General features: G+C 45.5%; 1 long non-coding RNA gene across 1 annotated transcript; it reads right to left on the reverse strand.

Moving 5' to 3' along the window:
- Positions 1 to 1,039: 1,039 nt before the first annotated feature.
- Positions 1,040 to 9,401, reverse strand: LOC122234578. Its single transcript, XR_006212413.1, has 3 exons — positions 9,314 to 9,401; positions 7,322 to 7,462; positions 1,040 to 2,828 (listed from the first exon to the last, which is right to left on the reverse strand). It is a non-coding gene; the product is annotated as an uncharacterized LOC122234578 (long non-coding RNA).
- Positions 9,402 to 9,623: the final 222 nt, after the last annotated feature.

Here is a 9,623-nt window from a genome sequence, read left to right on the forward strand (position 1 = left end):
TCTCCACATCTTTTTTCTTGGCTGTGCAATAGCCAGAATACCTCAGAATAGATGTTATTCTGTCTCCCTAACCAGGAACGAGGTGTTCTCACACCAGAGGTTCTTCCGTGCCATGGAGGGCCGGAACAGCAAGACCTGGCCCCCAAAAAGGGAGGCGGCAACTCTCTAAGCCTTCTCCTACGGGCTCCAGTAGAATAACGCTGAGAGTTATACGAAAGCAGGGGACCCGAGCCACTATGCGGAGACCCTCCCAAAATCGTTGTAACCCTCATGGAGCCAATGGTGACGTGAGGGTCATTTGGGATGGAGTACCCACGGCAGGTGCTGCTGCGGGCAGCTCAGGAACACTTCGATGGCTATCGGGAAGACAAACAAAACGGTAGAAACAGACCCATACATACCGAGAAGGAACCGACGGTTACCAGAAGGTAGGGCGCTGGCGGAAAGGGCAAAATGGGGGGAAGAGAGTGGAAGGCACTGGCTTCCAGTCACGGGGATGGAAGTCACAGCATAGGGAATATGGTCAAGGGTGTTGTTGCGTTGTATGGCGACAGATGGTGGCCACACTCGTGGTGAGCACAGCCTGATGGCTACACTTGTCCAGTCGCCATGCTTACGCCTGAAATTAACGCACTCGGTGTGTCCCCTAAATTTGGATTAAAAAAAAAAAAGATTCTGTGCTTGAATCACCTGGTACCTTCGGGAGGAATGGAAAGAATTTAGAAAATGGGGGGCCCCAGCATGGCACAAGATGGAAGTCAGAGGTGTGATGTCTCCTGCCACTGGGATGGGGTCTAGGAAACGTGTCCATGTCCCTTACAGCCAACAGAACTCAACCCTATCGTAAGGACGCCATAAACATAAAGGGCCACGCGAGTCTTGAGAGAAATAAAATAGAGGAACAAGCGTCCACCATGATGAGCCATCAAAGCTGAACACAGAGATAAGTTCGCACAGCGATAAGTTCCCTCAAAACGGAGCCCACAGAGCACATCTCATAATAATTTATTTACATCAGTAGCTTCGGTGACCTGTGAAGTTTATTGACAAAATCAGAAACGGTCCTCTTTCTGGGCACTCCTCTTTGCCTTTCGGAATCTTCTTTTAGAATTTCATGTGACAGGTAGACACTGATGTCTTGGGGGTTCCAAAATATTATTTTCGAAAAGCAAGCCCAAAATATCAACCTGTCAGACATTGTCTAAAGTTATTAGCCTGGCTGGTGGATGCCTTGCGGAGGCTGGCTGGAAATTTGGCCAGATATTTTTTCCTTCTTTCCTGTTTACTTCTTTTCTTTACTGGCTGTGTTTTCCTGGGACTGTGGTGCACATATTTATAATTAGAGCAGGAAAATGGAGAAGGAGGAGATTGGTGTTCTTTCCCTATTCCTGGAAGTGTTTGTGCCTCTAGCTTAACAGTGTTACATATTGAGGGTCTGGAGAGAATATTGAGGAAGGAGAGAAAGTATAAGAAGGAGGAGGAGGGGGAGAATGAGGAGGAGGGGGAGGAGGAAGAAGAAGAAAAGAAGGAGTTCCCTGCAAATTATATTTCCAGTTCTCAGACCCAGAAGGTCATTGTGACGGAAATCGCTCGCCCCTCTGTCTTTCTGTCCTGCTGAAAGAACAGACCTTTTCCTACGTGGAATCACGTCAAACAGAGGAATGTTGTGCCTTCAAATCAATTAGGACAAATGAATTCCTTAATATAACCTACCAGCAAGCACGAAAAAACTAAAGGCTGCAGAGTATTAATGTGCTGATTAAAAAGAATGATCAGAGGGACGTCAGCCGATGGAACCTAGACCCAGGTGGCTTTGAAAGACACCCACCCTTCTGATGGTTGGATCACAGCCAACCGGTTAGTAACTGCTTGGTTGCTCAACTGAATTCAGCTGGTTTGTTGTGAAAATGACCCACGCTCTGCCTAGCCGGCATCGTCACTTTGGAACCAGTTTCCTGGGTGCAATCTTCACCGTCAGCCTGAGCTCAAATGGTGGGGTGGGTGACTACCACCGGTTTAAGCTGAGCCAGGGAAGTTGGTTGAAGGAGAAAGTTCACAGAAAGCCCGGCAGCCAGGAGAGGATCAAACGAGGGCTGCAGGCCGACAGCTAACTCCAATTTAAGAGGGAAACTGAATTGAGACAGTGGGACTGCCAGAGAGAAAGCCACGTGATTCCAGAAAATTACATCTTAAAACATGTCATAGGAGCAGAGTTCTTCCCAGGCCCCAGTGCTCGGGATGCAACCCTAGAAAACGGGAAGGAGGAACCAGCGAGGCGGCCTGATCTCTCGTGTGGGGATCTGGCGAGGCGGGAGTATTAGTCAGGGGCACGTCAGCGCTCTCCTCCACACGGAATGCCATGTCTATTTCTGCAATCCGGAAGTTTTCAGGAAAAGCGCTCGACCGACCTTTTGTGAGGTCCAGGAGAAGGGCGGAGAAGTCCACTGAGAGCTGGCTGCTTATTCTAAACAGCTGGGATCGAGGAAGAATGACATGAATGTAGACGTCCATTTCTGGCGCCGGGAGAGGCTCCAGGGAAAGGCAGGGGCAGTGACTCTTTTCCAATTAGTCAGAGAAGCTTTTGATGACAACCCCAGGAGTCCCTTATCCCAAAACATCACTTGTCACCTGCGCACACCCGCCCACGAATGCATCCTGGATGAGATGGATGGGTGGTACCTAGTTCTCACTCTCCTGCCGGGTTCCCTTGACAGGCTGCTCCAATGATTTAGGGCACCATCGGTGGCCCTGATCTGATTCATCACTCGGTGATTCATCTTTCCCAACAAGCCATGGCTCCCGTTTTGTAACGCCCTTCCATTCTTCTCCTTTGAAGAGAGACAAATAGGTGATGAAAGCCAGGCTGGGGAACAGAATTCCAGCTCTTTCCTGCCAGAACTAACCCGTAGTAAGAAGAAGCGAACAGATTATCAGATCAATTTCAGGGAAGACTATGCATGTTGACAAAACAATGCCCTTTTGCATCTCTTGTGTTGCTTTTATTGTTTCGCACATGGGCATAAGTCCCACGAACACCCGTGGCAACATATGAACAAGTAAGTGGATTTTTTATCTGAACATTATGATTATTTAAAGGTAAACATATTTGGGGGGGTGGCGCCTGGGTGGCTCAGTAGGTTGAGCATCCAACTGTTGATGTCAGCCCAGGTCATGATCCCAGGGTCATGGGATCAAGCCCCATGTTGGGCTCCGTGCTGAGTGTGGAATCTGCTTTAGATTCTCTCTCTCTGTCTCTCTCTCCCTCTGCCCCTCTCTGCTCACATGTGCTCTCTCTCTAAAATAAAATAAAATAAAACAAAATAAAATAAAATAAATAAAGGTAAACACATTTTTTTCTTTTTTTACTATGAAATTTATTGTCAAATTGGTTTCCATACAACACCCGGTGCTCATCCCAAAAGGTGCTCTCCTCGGGGCGCCTGGGTGGCTCAGTCGGTTGAGCATCCGACTTCAGCTCAGGTCACGATCTCACAGTCCGTGAGTTTGAGCCCCGCATCGGGCTCTGGGCTGACGGCTCAGAACCTGGAGCCTGCTTCCGATTCTGTGTCTCCCTCTCTCTCTGCCCCTCTCCCATTCATGCTCTGTCTCTCTCTGTCTCAAAAATAAATAAACGTTAAAAAAAAAAAAGGTGCCCTCCTCAATACCCATCACCCACCCTCCCCCTCCCTCCCACCTCCCATCAACCCTCAGTTAAAGGTGAACACATTTTTTAAGGGAAATTATATTTTGACCCTTAAGTATATAGACCTATCAATATACTAAATGGTGCATTTCTTTTCTAAAAGGTATTACTTCCATCTTGAATTCTGTTGCATATTGTCTGTTTTGGCCATTAGAATTGCCTATGCTTCTTATTTTTACAATATTTTTAAGCAATGTTTATTGTGTTTTTACAGCAAAAGCAGTGCACAGGCATTATAGTGAGCTTAGAAAAAATGAAATTTCCGACTAATATAAATGAAAAAAAACCCTATCATACTACCACCCAAAGATCATCATGGTGCATAACTTGTTGAATATTATATATTTATATATAATGTACCTATTACACAAAAAACAGTGACACCTGGGTGGCTCAGTCAGTTGAGCGTCTGACTTTGGCCAAGGTCATCATCTCATGGTTCATGAGTTCAGCCCTACATCAGGCTGGCTATTGTCAGTGAGGAGCCTGCTTGGGATTCTCTCTCTCTCTCTCTCTCTCTCTCCCTCTCCCTCTGCCTCTCCTGCACACATGCCCTCTCTCTCTCTCTCAAAAAAAAAAAAAAAAAACTTAGAAAAAAATAGAAAAAAAATATATACATACATGAATTAGGATCATCTAACATACGGGTGACACAGTAACATTTTGCCTTTGTCCATGAACGGCCTTCATCCTACCCACCCCCAATCAGCCTGCGATGCCCATCGATCCAGAGGGAGTTTCTTAGGAAAAAGCAAGCACGGAGCCAGAGCAAAATTCAGCTTCTGGAAATCAAAACCAGGACGTGGCCGCCGACAATCCCTTGCAATCCTGGGCAATTTTCTTAAGTAAGTTTTGTCTACATCTTGTAATCTCCTCTATCCCCATGTATCCCCAACCAACTGTTTTAATCATCCAGATTAGAGATCTTCAGTTAAGAGAGGTCCAGAGGGAAAGAGGAAACGGGAAATCCCTCCCTCCAGTGGAGGTGGGCAAAATCCCACCCCCAACCTCAGCCTGAGAAGGGCAGGTACATGGACGGATGAAGGTACCATGAAGAGTAAAGGAGATCGTCTTAGTCTCTTTAGGCTGCTATAACAAAAATACCATAGCCTGGGTGGAGCGACAAGGGAGCTCCCATTAATCAGGGTAGGGACACACTCCAGGGTGTGGCTCTCCCGGGCTATCCTGGGTTCCTGAATAACAAGGCCACAGAGTAGTAGAGGGCCAGATGGGCTGCCCAGGGATTTGGCAGTGCAAGGTGGGCTGGCCTAGGCCCCCCAGACTAGCAGGCTAGATGGAGAATGGGGGCAGGAGCTCGGAGATCGGTTTGTTTTTTTTTTTTTAACGTTTATTTTTGAGACAGAGAGCGACAGAGCATGAATGGGGGAGGGTCGGAGAGAGAGGGAGACACAGAATCTGAAACAGGCTCCAGGCTCCGAGCTGTCAGCACAGAGCCCGACGCGGGGCTCGAACTCACGGACCGTGAGATCATGACCTGAGCCGAAGTCAGACGTTTAACCGACTGAGCCACCCAGGCGCCCGGAGATCATTTTTTATACCAAAGGTATCATACCACTGACCTTTTTGAGCTCATAATATTGATTCAGCTCTAGGTCAACTGGGCAAGGTCTCTGAACAAAAGAAAAATCCCACAAAGGGCAAATAGTTGGTAAATTTCCTAGGTCCTTACATTTCCTAGAATATTTTGCTTCTCCCTTCATCTGTGAGTTAAAATTCAGCCAGGCTTAAAACCCATGGATCTAAACATTTCTCCTGTCAAAACCCCTGTTTATTCCAACATCTTTTGATTATTATTTCAGCATGTTTCGGCATTTTGTGTTAAAGGGTGAAAGCCTGAAGCTGACCTTATTTTTCGTTCTCTTGAGGGCGCTTTTATTTCTTTTCTGCTGGATATTTGTATTATTTTATATGGCTTATTTTAATTCTTAGAATTAAAAACATTTTTTTTTTCCAGGCTAAGAATGTGTGTGTATTGCCTGGGATACAGTAAGGCATTTCAATCTTTAAATTCAAAGTTTTTTTCAAATTCATATAGATTCCTTAAATACACTTTGAATTGTTACATTTTATTCCATTTGTTCTGTTTCTTCCCTCTATAAAACTTAATTTTATCTTTGTTTTATATCCTCCATCTCTTTCTAATTCTTCTTGCTTTTATCTACGACTTTTTCCCCCTGAATTCTGAGAGAACTTCTCAAATCTGCCCTCCACAGTACTGAGAATTTTGATCTTGGCAATGTACATCAATTTATTTCATTTCTTCTTGTAATTCTCCTTCCTCCTTTCTGTCTTTTTTTTTTTTTTTTTTTATCTCTGGCTAAATCTGAACCTTGTCCCATTAAACCCTTCACCTGTCCTACGTCCTTCTTAGAGCTTTGCTTCTTCCCTCATCAAGACCGTGCCTTCTTATAACTATCGTGGTCACCAGATAGTTTTCCAGAAGGTTCTTTTTGTCCTTGCAGTAAGTATTTCCAGAACCGTATTTCCCCATGGAGTCCGCTGAGCGATGCTCTCCTTTCCTTTCCCTGCGGCGTGTTTTCCAACTGGGCTGTTACTTTGTGGTAAAGTTCTCAGTATGAAAATAGAAGAGTATAACTGGGGTTTCTCCGTAGATCCCGCGCGAAATTCTTTGGGCCCTACTCACAAGCCCCATAAGTGTCAGGAGAGCCTCTTCTTTAATCTTACCCTAGAGGGAACGTTTTTTTAGGATCTGATATGCATTTATCTAGTTCTAACTTTGGTTTTCTCCCATCCCCACGGCTCAGCCCTATAATATTGAGAAATGAAATATATGTTTACTGATTAGAAGGTGGAGGCAGTAAAAATGAGACCCAAAGTTTATAATAGCTTCAACAGAGTAGATACACATTTCTAACTTATTTAAGAATTCGAGAGTTCCTATGCAGCACCTGGGTGGCTCCGTGGGTCAAGTGTCTGACTTCAGCTCAGGTCACGGTCTCATGGCTCGTGACTTCGAGCCCCGCATCGGGCTCTGTGCTGACTGCTCAGGGCCCGGAGCCCGCTTCGGATTCTGTGTCTCCCTCTTTCTCTGTCCCTCCCCCGCTCACACTCTGTCTCTGTCTCTCAAAAATAAATAAAAGCATTAAAAAAAAAAAAAGAAAAAAAGAACTAATTCTTGACCGCATCTAACAAGGGAAGCTGGAAACGCAGTCTAGCTGTGTGTTCAAGAAAAAGGGAACACTGATTTTGGTGAACAAGTCCGCCGGCATGTTGGAGACGAGGACCACCGGCACATATAGCTGTGTAGACTGTTCCTCTCTCCCTGTCAACATTATTTTTCTTGGTTGCAGAAGATGCAACTCTCCGTCTCCAACTACTATGACTTCTCCGTCTCCTTGCTTCCTGGCTATTTTGAGGAAGACATTCCACCCGTCCCAGTCTGAGCCCCTGGAAGGCAGACTCTGCAACCAGGCCAGGCAGCCGGAAGACATGCTACAAATTAATCAGAGAAAATAAACAGGAGAAGAGGAAGTGTCCAACGCAAACTAATCCCTTTTCTTTAATTACTTGGGAACACACTTGGGTCTTTCCCTGGCGGCAGAGGCAAAACAAACCAATCTCACTGAGCCAACGTACCTCTAGTTCAACAGTTCTCAGAGTGTGGTCCTTGGGCCAGTGGCAGCAAGGTACTCATCAAAATGAGTCATCCGGGCACTCATTAAAATGGCAGCATCCGGGTCCTCATTAAAATGCAAGTCTTCAGGCTCCACTCCAGACCTAAGGAAGCAGAAACTCTGGGAAGGAAACCTGGCAACCTGCAGTTTAACCAGCCCTCCAGGTGATTCTGTCACTACTGCCCTTGGCCGTGACCCGGACCATAGCACAGTACCCGTTGTCAACTCATGGCCCTACATTTTAGTCGCAAGGAAAACACTGTCGGAGGTGTATTTGGAATTCTAATCTTGCAAAACTGAAAGCACAGAGCAATGATAGTAAAACTCACTCTTCTGGTTGGACTCACGGGGAAAACTTGAAACTTAAGCCTTTTTGTGTAGGAAGCTTCCAGCACTCACGAACTATCACCTGTTTGTTTTCTTTGGCACTAATTAGCTAATTCTCTGCGCCAGGTCAAGATGACCATCGGTAATGAACACGGAGTCATAAAATATCTGATGTGAAGGGATCTCATGGGTCATCAACTCCATCTACCCATTTCATAAATTGGAAAACTGAGGTCCGGGAAGAATAAATGGGGCATCCAAAGCCCCACCTCTAGTTGGAGGGAGAGCCACAGCTAGAACCCGAGACTCCCAATTCCTGATCCAGCTCTCTTTCTGCTAACATCATCTCATGAGATCCTATTTGTAAAGCCCTCTGAAACACACCCAGTGTAAAAAGGGGTTGTGTTATATTAATATTGAATTGGGTCCAGATAATTTGAATTCCAAATCTTAAAGAGCCAAAGTTAAACGTGTGTGCAAATTTGTTCTGTAAGCCTTGTCCAAATGCAAATAAAAAATGAATGAACAGTATTGCCTTAGAATTATAGAACACTCCGGAACATTGATATTGATATTAAGAAGTGCAATGAAAAAGCATCAGACAGCAGCCTCTGATATCTCCTTTTCACGGTTTCCCCTGAAATGCCTGTGATGTCATAAAAACCTGAGAGAAATGCCCACCCAACGTAGGGTCGGTATTTCTGAATAGAGGAAAACGGTGTGCAGGTTCCTATACCTTATTTCACAAAGAGAGAGAGAGAGAGAGACCCATGCATCGTAGAAGAAGGTGGGGAGTCCAAAACTTTCTCTTTCTCAGTCCAACAAGAGCCACACACTGTTCCAGACCTAGAACGTTTCAGAGATTGGGATCAAGGGAGATGGGGGTGGGATCGTGTCCCAGGTCACTCGCTGACCAATGGAGACGAGTGCCCCTGGCTTGGTTTTACTGGTGGTCTGCTGCCCGGGGCCCAGTTGGAGTGGAAATGGCAGCCCCATAGAGCTGGGGTGGCCTCTTCCCGGGAAGAACGTTCCTCCCGGCTTATCGTTTAGGGATGTCAGCTGAAATCGACTTCTTTCTGCTTTCACTTTATCACTGGCTTCGCTGGGTCATTGAATGGAGAATCTTTTTTTTTTTAACACCTTTCTTCATTATGTAATTCGCGTGCCAAACAGTTCACCTATTTAAGGTGCACGTATCAGTGGTTTTAATGCCCTCACAGATCTGTAGAACCATTAGCACAGTTTCAGGACCTTTTCAGCACCTTACAGAGAAACCCTATACTCTTCAGTTATTGCGTCCTCAACAACCATTAATCTACTCTGTCTCTACAGATTTCCCTGCCCCGGAAGTTTCATAGGAATGGAATCATAGAGTCTATGGTCTTTTTGTAATTGGCTTCTTCCACTTAGCATCGTGTTTCTCTGGGTCATCTATGCCGAAGCAGCGTATCTTTTTTTTACGACAGAATACTATGCCATCACACGGGTCCACCACCTTTATTTATCTGTTCATCCCTTGATAGACATCAGGGCGTTTCTACTTTCCAGGTCTTATAGATTTTCCAACTGCGCATATTCGAATTGTCATCTAGTCCAAGGGAAAAGAAATTCTGAGTAAGGGAATTACCTTCGTAAGCAGCCACTTTTACACTGTTTAGCGCACTCCACAAATGTCGGGCACCTCAACAATGAAAACCAGGACAGGAGCTACTTTGAGGTCGCTCTGAAAAATATTTGTAACAGTAGCAGTGAGAAGGCTACGTGTTCCAAAGCCTTTTGACGTTACCCAGGTAACCTTTATGATAGGGCTACGAAGCCTGTACTGTTAGTCCTGTGTTTCGGAAGACATGAGCTCTGAGGATTCAGAATCACCCATCGAGTGATTTGGAGACAGGTCAGAGAACCTATCATTCTGTCGCTAGTTAAGATCTATTTTC

Source organism: Panthera tigris, chromosome E3 (genome assembly GCF_018350195.1).
Source record: "Panthera tigris isolate Pti1 chromosome E3, P.tigris_Pti1_mat1.1, whole genome shotgun sequence".
Lineage (NCBI taxonomy): Eukaryota > Metazoa > Chordata > Mammalia > Carnivora > Felidae > Panthera > Panthera tigris.